General features: G+C 47.1%; 1 long non-coding RNA gene across 3 annotated transcripts in view; it reads right to left on the bottom strand.

The window, feature by feature from the left end:
- The window catches only part of LOC129474654 (uncharacterized), an 83,746-nt gene that overhangs the window by 32,764 nt on the left and 30,296 nt on the right, over positions 1 to 20,686 (bottom strand). Inside the window, exons 2-5 of one of the 3 annotated variants that reach the window (XR_008654604.2) lie at positions 20,197 to 20,416; positions 3,800 to 4,021; positions 1,760 to 1,939; positions 178 to 1,444 (exon numbers count right to left, since the gene is read on the bottom strand). This is a non-coding gene — a long non-coding RNA (uncharacterized lncRNA). Of the gene's footprint in view, positions 1 to 177; positions 1,445 to 1,759; positions 2,005 to 3,799; positions 4,022 to 20,196; positions 20,417 to 20,686 lie in introns of those variants that run through there. The other 2 variants (XR_010119328.1, XR_008654603.2) reach the window with 2 other exon arrangements.

Here is a 20,686-nt window from a genome sequence, read left to right as displayed (position 1 = left end):
GCCATCCAGGGTCACAATTATCTATAGCAGGGACAACTACCCACTACAAAAAAGATGAATAAGGCAGAAACTTTAACTCAAGATGAATTTTTTATTCACAATGTTCCTTAGGCTGCCTGATGAAGTTTAAATGTTGTCAAATGCCTTTCTAAGGAGATTTGGTTGTTTATTGCTCTTCTTCAACTGTTGGTGCAGGAGGGAAGTTGAGTTCACAGTCACCTTCACCTTCACTCCTGCAAGGCCAGGCCCCCTCGCCACTACCGCTAACCCAGGTCCATTTCCGTGAACTCGGAAAACTCACATTCTCGTTCAATGTGATTTCAGATTTATACATGAATTAAGTGTGGTGTCTAAAAATGAAGCAATGGGAGGGTTGGGAAAAAATATTCTCAGGAAATGGGTATCTTGTTCTTCAGCCATGTGGTCCCCAGTGAGCAGGGAGGTCCAGTGCTGAGTTCTCCAGGACAGAGGGGGTGCCACAGGCCATGGCCCATGAGCCAGAGGAGAGACGGACATGAGTTGGAAGACACCCCTGGTTTACCCGCCCAGCACCTGCTGCTGCTTCTGGGTCCCGAGCCCCCTTTGGGAAAGCCACCCCTCCGGAGCCCTCTGTCCACAGGTGGGGTAGACCCAGCCCTGTTCCCTCAGTGCAGGGTTTCTGTCACAGACCAATGGTAATCCATTCCCTGGTGCCAGAGAGCATATTGCTTCCCAACATATGAGCAAAATCAGGGCTCTGTTTGCAAGGAAATAGGATATCTGAATGTCAGCGTCTACACCAGCAATTAACCAATTGTGAATTAACAGTGGAATGGCCAAATGCCTTGTGAATGAATGAGCAATGTACTTGCAAAAAGACATATAAATATTCCATATACACTTCAGAGCCCTCTTTTTGGAATTTCTGACACGTCTGAAAGTTTGACTTTTCATTAGAGGCTATGATTCCTACACGATTCATTCATAATATCAAGGATCCATTCTCCCCAGGATGCACTTGGGATGCCCATCAAAGTGCCGTTCTGAGAACATGTGCAAAAGCAGATTCTCATACTTCTGTCTCCCTTATCTTGCATTGGGCAACACCAAGGCATGTTAAAAAGATTGTGCCATTTATAAATGAGGTAACTGAGGCCCAGAAAGGGAAGATGGTCTGCCCAGCTCTCAGAAAAGGTCTTGGGACCTCAGCAGGTGTACCTTGGCCTGAAGAATTTCAGTGATGCTTCAGCATTCTCACCAAATGTCACAGGGACATTAAACATGTCCTTGTGTTGGCAAGAAACTTGAGGCTCATTCACAAGAAGACATGATGAATGAACTATGGCTGCATCTTCAAGCTGTGCCTGGATGTCTTTGATCTTCTGATAAAAGTCTTTTTAACCTGAATTATCTGGGACACCACCCAGCTTCTCCTTTCTTGGTGTATACTGGTTCTCACGAACACCTGGACATGAATGCACATTTGCATCTAAGCTTTCTGTTTGTTTTCTTCTACCTGTTTGAATGAGGAGGAACCAGGGACATTTAACCTGCTTCCACTCACTGGTTCCATGATAGTAATTTGACTACACAGGATCTTTAACACTTCACCATCACAAAGGCTCAATTTCATATGTGAATGAGTCAATGTCAAAGGGTAGGAGGAGGAGGTGGGGACCTGCCATGTTTTCCTCACACCTCTTAAATGGTTTATTTCATATTGGTACAGATCAGGGACCATGGATCATGCTGACAAGCTCATCAATTATCTGCTACTCACCAACAATATCAAGGTCTTGCTTTCTTGGTGTGGTAGTTGATGTTGATTGCTGAGGATGTCTGTGAACTTGAAATTGTGTTTATCTGCCGGAGACCTTGAACCTGAGAACTTCTTTCCCCACACAGTTGTACAGATGGCGTGCTTGGTGTGAGTATTGTCGAGGGACATAAATTAGAGCAACTGGAGTTGGGAGAGAGAGAAGGATGCATTGGTAATTGCATCATCATTACAGGGCTTCCTAGAAGCTAAAAGAGACACAGTGTCAACAGTGAAACCCCAGAAGTGACAGACAGTGTCTATCTGTGCAGAGACCAGTGACTGCATATGGAGCCAGAGGTCATTATCACGGGCAATTTATAGGCTCTATGACTCTGCAGGGGAGAGAAATTCACTCTGACATGCAACAATATGTTAAAGTAGGCATCTTATTATTTTTCAGGAGCCATAATTTTCAAATGACAACTTCACGGATCCTTTAAGGAGGATAATTGATTACCTGAAAAAGAACTTGTAGCATTTCCTCCTCACAATGGAAGAGAGAAAAACAGCAACAATCAGCTCTTTTGAGCAGAAAACGAGCATTTCTCAGAGAAAACATTGCGAAGTTTATAACAATGGGAGCCTGAGGAAACACAAATACATCTTGCCTTCTTGACAAATAAGATTTAATTAAGACAACCTTCCTGCTGGAAAATCAGGTCTTGCCCGTGCCGTGCAGGGAAAAGCGACAGGCTTAGGAGTGAGAATCTCCTTAAAATGTGGTCCTGTGTCGGCCTCTTAATTATTCATGAGCATCCTCGTCACTGAATTTCACTGCTTCACCTATTTTTAGTAAATTTTTTTACTCCAAATGCTACTGTGTTATTTCATGAAATAGTTAATGCGTCCACGATAGGCAGAGATGAAATGGAGAGGCTCGCGCTCACCCCTGAGGAATTCCAAGTGTGGTTAGCACTTTGCAGGCAGGCCGGTAACTCTGCCGTGGGAAGCCGGTGTCTGAGAGCAAGGTCAGTGACACCATCTTGTTCTTGGGACTGAACCAGAGGCAGAGAAGCCAGGAGAAGCCCTGGGACCCGGTCCCTAGATGTTCACCATGGGCAGGCAGCTGTTTGCAGGGAGATGCCTGAGTGACCCCCAGGTTCCTCATGAAAACCTACAGCTCCGGTAAAATCTGCACTTCCCAGCCTGGGCTGCTTCCCACTGGATGCTCCCGAAACCAGATGCCTTCACTCTGACCCCTGGCAGTTCCCTGCATAGGCCCGTATGAATCAGGAGGGTCCTGACCTGGCTCTCAGACCACTGCTTCTCATGGCAGACTTCCCGGCCAAGCATTTCCTGAAAATCGGTCTTCTCAGATTTTCTTCTGAGATGTGGCCAAGGCCCTGAAACAGAGGTCTCCCCTCCCACCCAGGTTCTTACCTGTGAAACAGGCCATGGTGGGAATGGGGAGGAAAGGATCAGCCCTAGACAAAGAGGCCCTCCCATGGGGACATCTAAAGACAAAGATCGGACCCATCAAACCACAGAGGCTGCCCTTGGACCTCAGGATGGCATCCAAACCCCCACAGGTCCCTGCCCCCACTCCAGTCCCACCTCCCACCACTCACCCCTGTGTCCACTCGGTCATGGCCACACTGGCCTCTCCGCTGGCCTTGGACAGACCAAGCTTCCAGGAACCTCAGGGCCTTGGCACGTGCTGGCCCCTCCTCCTGGTATGTTCCCCACCCCCACCCTGATCCTCACCCAGTTAGCTCCAGGAACCTCATCATCTGTTAGGTCTCAGATGAATGTCACCTCCTTGAGGGATTCTCTTGTGTCCTCATCACCTCCTCGCCCAAGCCCAGGGCCCAGGTCAGGTCCCCCAAGGCCCCTCTTATCACACTGTGGTGTCTTTTCTTCCCAGCCAGGACCATGTGTAATGAAACAAGGACATGTTATCTGAGGACAACCCATACAACTAAAAAGCCCATTCAAGGTAAATTCAATTGAGTACCAAAGTTTCACAACAAATGCTTTGTGATTTAGTTAACAAACATTTACCTTGGACTCACTTTAGGCCAGGCGCTGTTCCCCATACTCCATGTGTATTAAATCACGTACTCTCCAAAACATAGGCACTACTACATCACCGTCCCCATTTTGCAGATGAAAACACAGAAGTACAGAAAGGTGGTTGCTTGTGTAGAAATCAGCATCATCAGGACTGGATTAGATCACCCTGCACCAGGGCCCCTGCTCTCAGCCATGTACTTGCCACTTCTTCTAAAAAACAAAACAAAACAATCAAAAAAGGTCTAATGAGGGTTTTCTCTAGAAAAGTAAAGCTAAATGTGATGAAAATAAGTTTTTATTTCCTAACATTTGGGTTATAGTGACAGATGTACCCCAATTCTTAAGTAATCAAAGAATGAATCAAGTACTAATTTTTTTGCATATTTTTTTCTGATAAAACTGTAGCCACAGTCAACCTCTTTCTCCCCAGGTTTGAGTTTTGCAGCCTGATCAAAGGAGTCATTTTCAAAAACCCCCAGGGGCTCCAGAGCCTCCACAGGGGCCTCTCTTCCTCCTGGCATTGTCTCTATTCCCTTTGGGAGATTCTGCTGGATTTGAGGAGATCCTCATCCCTGCTGGTTCCATTTCTTCGTGTTTATCAGTCTACATGTTCCAGGTCCTCACTGTTGGACTCTGTGGGTGACGCAAGGAATGCTTCCTATTGCATGGTGGGATATATACAGGCTCGCCCACAGCCCCATGGTGAACCCACCCCACATCCGCTGTGAAACCCCTAGTAGGGACCAGACCAGTCATTCACACCCAGTGGAGTGCAGGTAGCCAGCTCTGAGAACCAACTGTGAAATGTTCAGAAATTTTGCTAATTGGTTGTTAAACCTCTGGTAGTTTGAAATCAGCCATGTTGGGAGTATTTACACCAGGAAAACTGGGCTTTTCTTGACCCTAAAGGGCTGGTTTATCGGCCCAGCACTGAAGTTATACCTCACGCACAGCCCTGACTTTTGGATGAAAACCACTGTTATCCTATTTGGGGTCCCTTCCCAGTGGCTCCCATGTCCAAGACCCCAGCTTCCTCTTTCTCTCTTCACCCACTTTGGATTGTGAGCCTCAAAACCATTGTGCTGAAACCACTTCTAGGCATCAGCACCATTCACTAACAGCACACCGGCCTTTGTTCTAAGACAGGGATTCAGCAGTTACATAGATGTGCACTGAGCTGTCCTAGGTGCTGAAATGATTTCATCAGGAGCAATCAGAGGCTGCCTAGTCCAGGAATCTCAGACATTTGACTCTGGCTGAATGCACTTACTGGAGAAGGAAAGAAGTCCAACAGTTTGCAATAAAATAGGCCTCTCCTTTGCCATCCAGGGACACACACAAAGAAGCAACAGTGAACAGTCAGTACTTCACCCAGATTCAAGCAACACATCCTGACCCATCCTCCCTGTGACACAGGAACAGGGTGGGAAAGGAGTTCTCTGGCCACTTGCCTCCCAAGCTCATCCATGGGAATGCACCTCGGTCCCAAGCTGTCAGGGAGAACCACAAAACCCTCCTCAGCCAGCAGGAAGCTGGCCCCACCCTCTTCCCCATTCACCACCTCACTTTCTCCCCTCCTCCAGTGACACTCCTCAACTCCCTGAACTGTCCACTCCACCCCAGACCTTATCTCTTCTGCCCCCACTGTGGCGTGACAGTCAGCCATTCCTCCCTAGTCCAGAACTGTCCGTGAGGGTGAGAGCAGGGGGAGGACAGGACCCTCCAGGATGACCTGGCCTCAGAAAAGAGCATCTAAAACACATCAGAGGTATCGCCTTGTGAGGCTTCAACTGCCACCAAGTCCCATCTACCGACTCTGTCTTCTTTGCACAAACAGCATCTGCCTCCTTCCTAGCCTGTTGTTACCAGAATCTCAAGAGATGCCAGACCCCAGGAAATGTGGAAGGGCTCTGATCTGTCTCATCTGTTTGACTATTTGATTAATATCCTCCTTTGCTCTGCCTTCCCCACCATTTCATCATCAGGCCCAGCCACAGGCTTGGCACGTTGCAGGCGCTGAACAAATACTTTCCTGAACAAATGATGGAACACTTTGGTTTGGACGGGGGCTATTAACTTTTTGACCTTGGGGTGAGAACCATTTCACAGACTTTCAATAATCAAGAAATATTTAATTGTAATTTATTCAAGGGTATTTTTTCTGAGATGTTGATTTAGTTCCTATTTTCGTTTCTTTGTCCATGTGGGAAGTCAACAGCACATTGCCTGCATGTAGAATGTATTCAGTGGAGCTGCCTTAATTAGCTAATTTACTCATGTCTCACTGGAGAGCAATCAGAAAGAGTCCTTGTCAGTGCTGTTTAAGTTTGCAAAAGTGTCCTTCCCTTTCACAGCCACAGGTGTCCTGGGCAGCTGGACCTGGGGAAGGGGCAATATATTCCCACCCACTCACCCTAATTTCCACACCCAGCCGCTGACTCCATCTTAACACAGCACTGGGCAAAACATTTCTGTGCCTAAGATTCTTCCTCAGGAGCGTCTTCAAATTGTGGGAGAAGCCCCTGAGTTTATGCCCGTGGAGCTCTGAACCCTGTAAAGGGCTGGCCAGAGGTGGGGAGGCTGTGCCCCACCCTCCACTCAGGGCTCACCCCAAGTCCCCCAGGGGTCTCCAGTACTCACTGTGAAGCAAGGAGTGGAACACCCTGATGGGGAATGGCCCTGCCAGGGTCATGTCCCACAAACTGCGTAAGCAGCAAAGGAGACAGCACCTGCTTTCCAAGGCCTGCCCAATGGGCCAAGGTTCAGCTTAGGTGAGAGGGCCAGGCTATCCCTACCCATGTTTCAGCTCAGGGGATAAAACCCTTCCTGCTACAAAGCTTCCTTTTACAAACAGATAAACCCTGGCCAGGACTTCTAAAATCTTTACATTCAGGTAGCTTTTGCCCAATCTTTGGTGAATTGGTTTAATCATATTTCTTTACTGGAAGTCATTATCTGAATGAGCAATTTTTCACTGGGGCAGGTTTGTGACTTCAGTGAGCCTTGCCTTCCTTATCTCTTAAAGGTCACCATTGGAAATAGATCGACAATGTAGCAGGAAGTAAGTAGCACAGTGCCTGGCTCAGACATTCTATCAGCAGCTACCTGCCTCCAGTCTGTCCTCCTCTCTCCCTGTTTTCTGCATTAGCTCTTTCTCTAGTATTAAAGAGACAACTTTTCTTCAAAGCTGTCTAGATGTTATCCTTTGGAAGTTCAAAAACATTGGCCAGTTACCCATGTCATAGGCAGGAGAATAGGGAATTGGGGTAACAAGGTTAAGATAGAAAGAAAAGAACAGCAGGTGCAGCCAATTTTAGGCAAGATTAGGCAGCACACAGTCCACACCCTCACTTCTGCAATAATGAGGCAGAAGGTTCCACTTCAGCCTCTGATTGGTCATGGGCCAATCCTTCATAGGGTGTATCCAATCAGAGGCCTCTAAAAGAGCACCTAGAGGTGTTACCAAATTTTTTTTTAGCTTAATAAAAACCCCTAAAGATTGTAACTGGGGCTCTTGAGCAACTTGCTTGAGCCCACTCCCACTCTGTGGAGTGTACTTTCACGTCAATAAATCTGCACTTTTTTTCTTTCATTGCTTCGTTTTTCTGTTGCTTTGTCTGTGCATTTTGTTCAATTCTTTGTTCAGTGTGCCAAGAACCTGGACAACTCATAGTCAGGATTTTCCATCTGGTAACAATAGCATTAATTGCAGTAAAAGGATGAGCTCTCAGGGCAGGCTGAGCCCAGATGCCCACAGTCCTGACCACAATACCTGTCCCTTCTGATTTTTTTTTCATTTTTTCCCAACTTCTTAGCTTTAAAAAATGTCAACTATTCAGAAATGTACATAGTAGTATAGTGATCACATACCCTTCACATAGCTTCATCAACTGATAACACCATGTGTGGATCACCTATCTCCATGAGCATTTAAAGAAAATTGTGTGACTGTGTGTGTGCACGACTGTGTGTGTGTGCATGCGTGTGCACAATTGTATTTTTCCTTTTTCTGGCAAAACTATTGGAAAGTATGATGCAGGGGTCGTGATATTTAACCCCTAAACACTTCAGTGTATATCTCCTAAAGAAAAAGACAATTTCTTACATAATCTCAATGCTATTTTCACACCCAAAACATTTAATGTTGGTGCAGTAATATAATCTAAAATACAGTCTAAAGTGAGAGCTTTTATTTTCAATTCAGCATCCAGCCTAGGACCACACTGCATGGCTTGCCATGATTCTTTCATTCCCTGCAATGTAGAACAGCGAGTCCATCATTTCATCTCTTGGGATGTTGACTTTTTTGAAGATTCCAGCCAGTTGTATTGTACCAGAAAGCCAAGAAGTGCTCAAAAGATGACGGATATTGGTCAAAAGGAAACAGAAGCTATAGGCAGAGGACTTTCAATGGACAAATGTAGAAGTATTTGAGCATCAAAAATATATGGGAGCAAGAATGAACACACTGAATTTTTTAAAAAAGGATTTATGAGTTCATAGAGATACTAAAAAAAGCTGATTGGAGCCAGGAAGAATTCTTTACAGAATAACAGCAGCTGATATATATGAAGAATGACGGAATTTGAAAATGTTACAATTGACTCATGTGAGGACCATCTGTGGATGCCAAAACCATTGGGGGACAGATTTTGAAGAACAGGATATCCACAAGGTCCCAAAGCATCACCGCATGTGTTGCTTGGCAATTACACAAGGGAAAAATCATCCTTTGCAATAGAGAAATCTGATGGCCAGCACTTTAACCAAGTGCTCAAGCTCAACATGAGCAGTGAACAGACATCTCAAGCCTCGCTCCGGCTGTAATGAGCTGGGCAGAGCCTCCCTCTGTAGCAATCCTGGCCATGGCGTTCGGCCTGCACCTCCCCAGGGAAGCAGCAGACTCGGGCAGACTGTGGCCCTTCTGCAGGCCAGCGACATGGGCTCTTGTCTGACTTCACCTGGGTGGTCCACAGACACTCCTTGCTTTGAGCTCTGCCTCCTGTCCGGACCTGTGCTGGAGTTGGAGATACAGAGATGGATGATTTGCCTTCAAGGATGGGAAGGATGCTCAGGAATCTGTGTCCGGGGTCTCCGGCACTTGGACAGCTTCCAAAACAACTGTGACTCCTCCACTAAAGGAAGAAACGAAAATACACATATCTGTTGTTTCTTCTCCTGATCAAACCAGGTGGAACCGCTTAGAAAAAAATCTGTTGTTAGAGGTGCACTCAGGAACGATTTGTGGACTCTTGGTCGTCCTATCAAATGAGACATTGGATGAAATAGGGACCATTATCATCACTCTGCCATCAGGATTCGTGACTACATCATCAAAGGGCAGCTGTAGAAGCATTGGAAAAGCACCCAGTGTAAACGGAGCTTTTATCAGTAGTCTGAGCCCCTCTCCATTGCTGCTGCTGTTGGAAAAGCCAACTTGGCTGCAAACAGTAGCAACAGGCTTCGGAGTCGGCCCAGAAGGAGCAGCAGGTGGAGTCTGCATCAGCCAAATCGGGTGACTTTGCCTGGGATCTGGGTTCTTTAAAGATGCCAAATATTCACGTCAGAAGCCTGCAGAGGCGGACCCAGGAAGCGTCACTCACTCAGCACATATTTAAGCAGGGCCAACTGTGCCCCAGGCACGGTTGTAGTCTCTGGCCACAGCAAAGAACAAAACAAAGACCCCTGGCTTCAGGGAGCTCACGACCCACAGAGGGAGACAGAGGACAAGCAGGTTGACAGCCCGAGAGAGTGCGCAAAGCAGAAGCTGGTGGTGCTGCCTGGGTCCCGCAGGCCTCACAGTCTTTGCCCTGCGATGGCTTCTTGCTGCCCCTGCTCTCCTGCGGGTCCTCTTCGGGCTGCAGGAGCCTGTGTGGCCTGGGAGTGGAGTCCTGGGAAGCTGCCCTGGGTGAACGGAAGCTGGTGGGGAGCAGACCTGTCTTCCCCGCCTCTGCAGTGCAGTCCTCTGACGCTGCTCCTCAGCGTCTCCCTGAGGTCTCCAGTGCAGCTGAGCACCAGCAGCCCACGGTGGGCACCTGCTACTTATCCCACCAGAATGGGTATTTTTTCCTTCCTGTCTCCCTCCCCGCCGTCCTGCTCGAGCTTCCTGGGGACTTCTCCAGATGAACTGAGTCATGGCCAGTCTCAGAGTCGGCTTCCAGAAGAATCCAACAGAAGGCCATGTGTGACACGCAAACTATGTCACATGGTGGGAAGTGCACTGGAGAAAGACAAAGCTGGGAAGGGAAGGGGTGGCGGTGGTGGGCTGTGATTGCTCACGGACATCAGAGGAGCCCCCCCCCAAGGAGGAGGCCTTGCAGCAGGTGGCCCAGGCGGTGAGGGCTCAGCGGGCGGATGTTCCGGAGAGGAGCATACCTGGGCAGCCAGGACGGAGGGTAAGACCCTGAGGTGGGGAGCTCCTGGCCTGCCCTAGGAAGACCAAGAGGCCATGTGACCAGAGGGAGGGGACATGGGAGAGAAGCAGGAAAGAGACCAGCAGGTGGAAGGCACCAGAGGCTCAGGGCCCTGTCGACTGGGGAAAGGCTGTGGCTGCACAGTGAGGCTGGAGACCTGGGCTGGGTGCAGGGCGTGGCTAATCTGAATCGTTGAATAGAATAGACTGTGGTGGAGGCTAGGCAGGGAGACCGGGGAGGCCCATGATGTGATCATCCTCCGAGAGCAGCCAGGCAGGAGCAGGCAGGCGGGCAGAGTGCAGGAATCGGTCCATGTGGACAGCAGGGGGATGGAGGTGCTGAACGGTCAGAGGAGAGGAGCTGGCCATGTCAGCCTGAGCACCTGGGCAGGAGGTTGGGGGGTGAACTGAGGAGCTGGAGAGGAAAACCCACGACTATTTGAGTTGGAGAGAGCCCAACCACAGCTGAATACATGAATCTGGACATCAGCTAAAGGTCTGGGCTGGAGAGAGAAGTAAACATTTAAAAATAAAAATAAAAGTCAAATCAGGTCAAAATCCCCAAAATATGTCACGATACTTTTTTTCAATCTTGGGACCCCTCCATCTGTGGAACAGACTTGTGATGCAAACTAGGAACCAGATGGGGACTTGTGCTGTTGGAGCTGGACTACATGGATCCCCCACTGTAGCCCCCACACCAACCCATTGCTCTTGCCCCGGGCTGGGGTCTCCAGAAGCAGAGACTGAGATGGAGTTTTCAGTTCAAAGTATTTCTAAGGACCAACACTTGTGAAAGGTACTTGGTGAGGAAAGGCAGGCTGGGCAGGGGAGAAGTTGATCTGCAAGGCAGGCCTGACATCGCCTTCGCAAACTTGCAGAGGTTCTGAAACAAATATTGCTTGTAGGAGTCAACCCATGTTGGGCCCAAATTTCCAGGCTTTTATTCCCTGACTTCCCCAGCCACCAGGAATGAGCTGTCCTGGAAAGGTCATGACCATGGACAGGAGGGCTCTCTATAGCTTTATCCCTTATATATAAAAAAAAAAAATTTGCAAGAAACTCTAAGATATTACAATTATAATCTAGGGAGGTCGACGACACTTTACAAACCAATATGGATAATCTTGATATTTAAAAAACTGAAAATACAAAAATTTGAAAATTTTGTACATAAAATGATTACATAAACAAGCTATATAAACCTGTATAAGTATTTATAAGTGAATACTAGACAGTGAGCTAATTTTCATAATATACAAATTCTTACAAATTGACAAGAAAAAGAGGTGATAGCTATAAAGAGGTAATTCACAGAAAAGCATATCTCTGCTCTTGAACTGCTAGAAATGCAAACTGTAAAAATAAAAGTACCCATACCTTATCCTAAAATGCACAGATGTTTACTGCAAGTATTGTTTATGGCTTCTCAGAACTGGAAACAAAACACATTCCCATTATGAGAAGAATGGCTGAGCATTGTGCATGTATAGCCACCCAATGGAATTTCCACAGCTATTGTAAAGAACAACTTTAATTTAGAGCCATATAAGATGTCTTGAAGGTATATCAACAAGGAGTTAAGTGATAAAATCAAGATGTAGAAAAATGTTAGTTATGGGTCTGTCCATTCTGGTGATCTCTTTAAGGAACTAACTTTTATCTTTGTTAATCTTATCTATTGCCTTTCATGTACTATTTCATTTACTTCCGCTCTTCTCTTTACCTACATATTTCATAGCTATGTATCGATGTATTAATTCTACATATCTATGTATTAATTCTACATACTTCTGGTTTACTTTGATTTTTTTCTAATGTGTTGAGGTAGAATCTTAGGTCACTGATTTTTTACTTTTCTTGTTCTATTACATTACATTGCATTTAAAGCTATAATTTTTTCTCTCTGCACCGCTTTAGCTGCGGCCCCCAAATTTGATGTTGTATCTTATCATTTGGCAAAATTCTCTTTTAAAATAAATTCATTTGGACAAAACACTGGAATGATTTAGAACAAAATATGAAGCAAACCATAGTTCAACTGGTGCACAAATTTAGCCAAAAGATCCTCCCTCCATAGCCAAGGTGAGAGGATCGCTTGAGCCCAGGAGTTCGAGACCAGCCTGGGCAACATGGGGAGACCCTGTCTTTACAAAAGAAAAACAGAATTTACTGAGGTTTGTAACTTGATATTGTGGCATTAGTTGAAAAAGCCATTTTACTTCAAAATTGGTTAAAGAGGTTAAAAAAATGTTCTGTCAGGAGTGAAACTGAAAGCTAATTGAGAATCCCACTTGAGATCTTGGAATTTTGTTTGTGTGCTTTACACTTGGAATTGTCCACCTTACATGCTTACAATGACTGGGTGTCCCCCATTATCTGTACAGCTTTCCTTTAGTAATAGAACCCCTGTTAATTAGCAGTTTAGCTGGTGCATGGCAGCCCAGAAGGACGGCCGTTCCCAGCCTTCCTTGCAGCAATGTGTGGTCAGGTGATTAAGTGCTGCCCAGTGGAATGTGAGTACAGGAGTGGCGCTCCTACCAGGTTGTGCCCAAGGAGGAAAGGGTGTGCCCAGCTCTTTTCTCTCTTCTCACTGGCTGAAATGCAGACAGGGGTGGGGCATCTGGACCAAGTGAAGGAAGCCAATGGCCTAGGGATAACAGAGCAAAAAGACAAAGGGAAACGGGGTCCCTCAATACTTCACAAACTGGAACTGGCACACCAGCTTAGCTGTTGACATGAGTGAGAAATGCACTTTCAGCTTGTATAAGCCACTGTCTCTACCACAGCAGCCAAAGCTAAATCCCAATGGATCCAGAGCCCAGAGACACCAAGTGATGACCTATGGATATTCTGATCTGGTCTGTGGAGACTGGGTTTCTCTGGGTATTTTCTACACAATCAAACTCAATTGAGGATAAATATGCAGGTTTTAGAGCCGTTAAACATAAACTGGGCCAGAAATAGGAGCTGATTTTGTGGGTGGAAAAAATGAGTCCTAAACAGATGGAATGAATTACTCACCAAAATTAGAAGCATGTTTCCTACAATTTGCATATTAATGGTCTATCCCAAACACAAAGTAAAGGACCACAGGCCACATCTGGCTAGAGGATGTGATCAGCCCACAGCACTCGGGTCTGTACACTTTGTTTTCAACATTTAAAAATGAGGCCAGGTGCAGTGGCTCATGCCATAATCTCAATACTTTGGGAGGCCAAGGCAGGAAGAACACTTGAGCCCAGGAGTTTGAGACCAGCCTGGGCAACATGGTGAGATCCTGTCTCTACAAAAAAATAAATTAAAAATGATCTTGGAATCGTGGCATGTTTCTGTAGTCCCAGCTGCTACTCGGGATGCTGAGGTGGGAGGATAGCTTGAGCCCAGAAGGTCAAGGCTGCAGTGAGCGGTGATCGCGTCACTGTACTCCAGCCTGGGTGACAGAGTGAGACCTTGTCTCAAAAAAAAAAAAAGAAGAATATTTTATATTAAAATATACATTTCCATCTTCCTCTGAAAAATCAAAGACACAGCAAACTGGATGCCCTTTTTACTGGGTGACTCATGGCCTGAGGATGTCACAGCCACCTCACTGAACCAGCCAGTGAGCCTAGACTTGCCACAGTGCTCACCACCTGCTGTCCCTCAACAGAGAAGGCGAGAGTCATCACTACTTACTACCTCTCTCAGGCTGCTGGCCTTTATTTCCATCATGAAAACAAATCTTTCTACCCACCTCTCTATTATAAAAATAAATAGATGGAGAACCATGTGTTTCAAGAAATGTAGGATCATGTATTTCTTTGTGAAAATGAATTCCCTGGGTATTTACTATGCAAACAAATACATTTGTGTTGAAAAAAATACACTCAACAGGCTTCCCTCATACACATGCCCCACCTGGCCTCTCGAGGCATTTCAGTTAGGACCCTGCTGCCCAGAGTTTGTAGGTGTAGTCTCCATCCTCCTAACCACAGCTCCCCATAGCCAGAGCAGAATTCCTGCAGCCCCTTCCTTCTTGGGGAATGGTCCTGGCTCACATTTTCCAGATGACATCATCCTCGCGGGAGCCAAGTCTCTATTTGGAGGTGTTTTCATTGACTCTTTGTTTTTTCCTTCTTAGACCCAGGAAGTAACCCAAGCAATGTGTGCTTTTCCAACACGTCAACACAAACAGCCGTTTCGCAAACTGAAGAGGCACATGCTACCGTAATCGCACGGCTGCTATTGAAACACTCAAGTAATAGACAAAACCCTTCATTTGGGAGGAAAATTAATTGTACACAAACAAGAGCACATTTCATCTCGAATTAAAGTCTTTGACATTCCTTTGGCAGAGAACCCTTCAGCTGTTTCTTTTCTTTCTGGCGTTAAGTCTCTCCTTTTCCATGAGAGATTTTCTTGGCAAACAGGGTCAGGCTTTGAGGTCCCAGGAGGGTTTTGCTGTCACTTCTCTTTATTGGTCATTCTGTGGCCTTTGTTGCTTCACTTGCTCCAGCCCATCTCCAGCCATGACTCTGAGACAGTCTCACCCCAGCCCTGTCCCTTCCTACAAGGTTCCCTCCCCGAGCCTTTAAAGAATAAAAACTGTCCCAAGTCCATGATACGCTGCCCTCCCAGTGCCTGCGGTGGTCCGAAGTAAGTGAATGATCAAACATGATGAATAACAGAGTGGAAGATGCAGCGTGGGGAAAGAGCTCACTTTAGCTGCAACTCTGAGATTTGTTGCTGAGTGCCACAAATAATGAAATCATCAATCTTCCCCAAACCAAAAAAAGGAATCCACCACAGCAAGTTTAAAAGGGCAGGGAGGAAAAGTCCTGCCTCCTCGTTGGAGCAATTTGTGGCCTGGTTGCTCTGTGATCTCGCTGCCCAGTTAATCCACACAGGCACCCTGGGAACGGTGCAGAGGGGACATCCTTGCCCCCAGAGGTCCTTCCTGAGAGAAATGGGTCACCAACACCTTGTCCCGCCATCTGCAGGGTTCAAGTTGTCCTGACCCTGAAATTTGCTAACTCACTTAAGACTTACCCCCTCAGCCCGGAGGAGGAAAGGAAGCCAGCCAGTCCCCACTCCTCAGTCGTGGTCACACTTAGGTGTTACTGACATAAAAACAACTCCGGTTTCAGCAGTTTGCTGGGAACATCTCGGTAGCACTCACCCTGGAATCCTGGAATCTGGGATGAGAGTGCATTTCAAGGCTGCCAGAAATCTAGGACACGCTTTCAGAACCTTCCGTCATGCTAATGCCCCAACTGTTAGCACATGCATCAGTCAGAGTCTCTGCATCAGTAGCAGCAGATGACCTCACCCCACTCCATGCCCAGAGGAGCCTGGGAAAGGCAGGTTTTAGCTTTCCCACCTCTGCAGCCCAGGGAGCCTGTGGGATGGAGGTGCCCACCCACCGTGCTCAGCACACAAGTGTACCCTGGGCTGGAGTCTGTTTTCCTCAGCACAGGCCCAACTCACTCATGCCCCTTCCTGGCCCTACAGCCCCTAGAGCATGTACTGTACTCAGCACCAACATCTTCAAACCAGGATCTTTCTTAGATTCCAAGGAGATGCTTTGAAATCTTCCACATGGCCAGGGGAAAGACAGATGGGCTGGATTCCTTTACCCCCAACTTCCATTCCAAGCCCAAAAGCTCCCCTTTTCTTGGTTTTGCAAATTAGAGCTCAATATGAGATTCTCCTTAACAGTGAGAGTTTGGGGGCTAAAAAGATGTTTGAACATAACCCATCTGCCTCATCCTCCAACAGAAAAGCTGCTAAGTTATATTACACAGTTTCCCAAACTGTGGAAAGGTCCTCACAAAGATGATCAGGGCTCTTCATAGATGACCATTGTCCCATTGTCTGTTTTAATTGTATAAAACAATCTGGTGAGTATTAGAAAACAAAAAAGTAGCTCGTCAAATACGTGATTTCACTGACACTATTGCCTAAGACGAATTGATAAGTAAACTGATTTTTTAAAAAAATGTTTTCATAATACTGGAGGCAGCATATGCAAATGACAAAAGTCATGAAGGTAGCTCGGGAATGTCTGGGGTTGAGAGCTCTGTTGTAGTTGGAAAATCTGAGGCTGGGAGCCTGTGGGCTGGGATAGGCACCCTCCATCTGTACCTGCTGCCTGTGACAGTGGACGTGCTGCATGACCTTGGGCTCCAGCTCCTCGTGTGCAACACCATGAGGCTGCTGCCATGGCTATGTGGGTTCCTCTCCCTCAAAGGCAAAGATCAGTCGGGTCATGGATACCAGGGTAGGGCCTACATAAGATGCCTCCCAGTTCCTGCTACTGAGACCTTCTGGTAAGACCCTGGACTTGTCCTCTTTACTCCTGGTCCCCTGCCCCTCCTGTGTCTGAGAACTCCACACAGAGGCAGCCACTACATTCCTGTTTGGATTGAATTATACAGCTGTCTCTTGCAGCCAAAGGGCCCTAATGGATATAAATGGATCTAGATGGTCCCATCATCCTGGATCACGTCCCAGATCATGTCCCTCTGGCCTTGTCGGCTGCACCTTTGCATGTCCTGGTTTTCCTCTCTCCTCCTGCGACCCCCTTCCTCACTCTGCCACCTTCTCTGCCCAGCCTGGCTCACATGTCAGCTCCTCCTGGGAGACCTCCCTGACCTTTCTTCTATGGGCTGCATGGCACTTGCTACCCTGGGCAGGCTCACCTGCGGCCCTGCCTCCTCCTGAACTGACCCACCACAGCAGGGTCTGGGTGGGTCACCTCACCCAGCTGGGGACTGGGGGACCACAAGTCTCCTCCCTCTCTAGACAGGGTGCCAGACACCCTGCTTGGGCTCATTTGGCCCCATAGGCCCCATCTTTCTGTCTGAACTTCTATTTCTCCTGACACCAATGTCTTTGGATTTGTAGCAAACAGCTTGATCACCTCCCAGCACATACACAACCACAGGATGACTCCACTGGTATATGTGGGCTATTGCAGCACGCATTTCATGGATTGCGGGGTGAACATCATGAGTATGGGTCTCGCCCAAGCTTTGTTTTCCACCATGAGAACATTCTAGAGAAGGCCTGGAAGCTTGCAGCATCTGCCAACATACTCTTAGTTATAAATTCATCACAGCTCATAAGTCCCATGTTTGGAGCATCTCCATAGGAACGGTGCAAAGTGACCTTGGATTTGCTTCTGACTCCTTTCTCCCTTACATAATTTCCAACTGATCAGAAGATCCTGCCGGCTCTACTTTCAAAATCAGTTCTGACTCCCACCACTTCTCCCCACCTCCACCATCCCACCCTGGACCACCAGGCCACCCTCATCTCTTGCCTGGAATATTCCGGAGCCTCCTCACTGCCCCCACCTCCTTCTCACCCTCTATGGGGCCATTTCTTCCATGACAGCCACAGGGCTCCTGTTAAACCCATTGGATCACATCCTTCCTCTGCTCAAAATCCCCCAGCGACTCCGTCATGCTTGAGTCAAATCAACACTCCTCACCATGGCACGAGGCCTTGCACATGGTCCAGAATCGTCCTAATGCTTGGACCTCATCCCTGGCCTCACTTCCCTCTGCCCACTCCACCCAGGCCCACAGGCTCAGTGACTTTCCTGCACTCCGTGCTCAGCCCACTCAGGTCCTGCCCTCTTTGGAACACTCTCCCCTAGACGTCCCCATAGCCCACGTCTTAGCTCAGCTGAGACTTTGCAGAGTGGCCTCTCCTGACTTCCCCTGCAACTGTCTACTAGGGTGAGAGTCACCCCAGTTTACCGGACTTTCCCAGTTTCAGCAGCAAAGCTCGCATTCCAGGAAAGCCCTCAGTCCTGTGCAAACCAGAACAGAACTACTGGTCACCGCCTGGTCGATTCGCTAAGCTGTGTGCTGCCTTACTTCTGTTTGCAGGTCCACGTTCAGCCCCCTCAACCCTGCCTTGTGCCCCTGAGGGCTGACCTCAAGGGACTGCCTCAGCCAGGCTCCCTGGCCTCTGGCCTCACCGGGAATTTGGCTAACGGGAGAGAGCAGGAAGTAGTTAGGGCAAGATGTCGATTTTCCGTGCTCCCACACTGGACGGCAGTTCCTGCAGTGGCCGCATCACCCGATACTCACGGCTGCACTTGGGTGTCCTCTAAGGTTTCAGCTCAACCCCTTTTTAAGAACGCTGCCCCATCCTCCCCCCTTCAGGCCTCAGGCAGCTAGGGCTTGCTCCTGGGTGCAGCGCCACCCCCATGGGTTCTTGTAACCCTGTCCCACCACTGTCAGCCATCTCTTCCTTAAACTGTCTTCATAGTTTCAAAAGAAGACATACAAAAGGCCAGTAAGCATATGAAACAATGCCCAACATCACTAATCATCAGAGAAATGCAAATTCAAACCACAGCGAGATACCATGTTACACCAGTCAGAATGGCTACTAAAAAATCAGGAAATAACAGATGTTGGTGAGGATGTGGAGAACAGGGAACACTTCTCCACTGTTGGTGGGAATGCAAACTACTGCAGCATCCATGAAAAACAGTATGGAGATGCATTTAATCCAGCTATCCCACTGCTGGATGTCTACCCACAGGAAAAGAAATCACTGTGTCAAAGATACCTGCACTTGTATGCTTACCTCAGCACTATTCACCACAGCAATGATATGAAATTAACCCAAACGTCCATCAACAGATGATTGGATAAAGAAAATGTGGCATATATACTTTCTGCCATAGTATTCCTAAATGTGGAAAAAAATGTATGTATATATTCATAGAATAGAATATAGGGTAGGAATACTACATTCTATGAATAGGAATAGCATACAATAGAATAGGAATACTATTCTGCCATAAAAAAGAATGAAATTGGCCAGGCACGGTGGCTGACGCCTGTAATCCCAGCACTTTGGGAGGCCGAGGTGGGCAGATCACAAGGTCAGGAGTTTGAGACCAGCCTGGCCGACATGGTGAAACCCCATCTCTACTAAAGATACAAAAAATTAGCCAGGCGTGGTGGCACACACCTGTAATCCCAGTTACTCAGGAGGCTGAGGCAGGAGAATCGCTTGAACATGGGTGACAGAGGTTGCAGTGAGCCGAGATAGCACCATTGCACTCCAGCTTGGGTGACAGGGTGAGACTCCGTCTCAAAAATAAAAAAAGAATGAAATTATGTCTTTTGCAGCAACATGGATGGAACTAGAGGCCGTTTACCTTAAGTTAAATAACTCAGAAACAGAAAGTCAAAACTGCATGTTCTCACTTACAAGTGGGACCTAAATTATGTGTGCATGTGGATATAGAGTGTGGAATAACAGACACTGGAGACTCCAAAGGGTGGGAGGGCTACAGCAGGGTGAGGGATGAGAAATTCCTTAATGGGTACAATGTACATTAGTGGAGCGATGATGACACTAAAAGCCCAAGATTCAGCACTATGTGGCATATTCACATAACAAAACCGTACTCCTGCCCCTTCGATTTATACAAATAAATAAATAAACTCTTCAACCAAACCTTGGTGATTGAGCCATTTGTGTCCTGCCATTTGTTCTCTGACAGGTACACCTGGCTATTTGTTTCCTTTCATAGTCATTATTATGACCTGAAGTACTAGAGAATGTCATCAAATCTAAGATGCCAACAACTATAAGATGCACCATTATTTTACACACTGCTGAGAAAGGAAAAACACTGACAAACTACAACACAACGACACTAATAAGATGAACTCCAATTTTAAATATTAAAATGTGACAACAAATGGTACATTTCCAAATCAACAAAATATATTATAAATTGTGCTTTTTGTCTACCTCCTCCCCGGGAGGCATAAGCTCCCTGAGGGCAGGGAGGTTGTCTGATTTCTTCCCTGTTGCATCCCAATGTTTGGCTCATGGTAGGGGCTCAAGAGATACTTTTTGGATGAAAGAATAACATCCACCCCTCCATGAGCACTCCTGTTCCTTGGGGTGTAACCCTGGCACACAGTACACTGAGCCACGGTAGAGCACTTACCACCTTCCTATGATGATTTAGAAATGTCCTGTCATCCTTTTTCACCACCGAACCTTCCAGGACCGACTCCATCTTCTCTCCCAGCCTGAGCCAGAGGCTCAGTTGAAGGTGGGGACTTCCAAGCTTCACTCTCAAGGTCTCCAAGAGCTTTGTCCTTCCCTAGCCCCAACGCTGTTGCTGGTTAACTTTCCTGCAGTCTCAGACACCTGGGCGCCAAAGTCTTATGGAAACAAAATGGAAATATACATAAGAAAGAGCCCTTGGGGATTTGCAGAGGCAACATTCCCAAGGCTTAATCACATGGAATTGTTCATATAGAGCTTCTTCCAGCTTGATGTGAAGGGATTTAAACACCTTCCTTCAATTTTATTTAGCAGCCTGCTGTGGAGATGTGTGTAATTCTTATCTCTGTCACAGTTAATCGAGTGCCCATACTAAGGAGATAACATCCCTTCCCTCCGCGCCTGTCTTACGGAATGTCTTACGGAAT

This window comes from Symphalangus syndactylus, chromosome 24 (genome assembly GCF_028878055.3).
Source record: "Symphalangus syndactylus isolate Jambi chromosome 24, NHGRI_mSymSyn1-v2.1_pri, whole genome shotgun sequence".
Lineage (NCBI taxonomy): Eukaryota > Metazoa > Chordata > Mammalia > Primates > Hylobatidae > Symphalangus > Symphalangus syndactylus.
The sequence above is the reverse complement of the archived record's forward strand: the minus strand, read 5'-3'. Positions and strand labels throughout refer to the sequence as shown.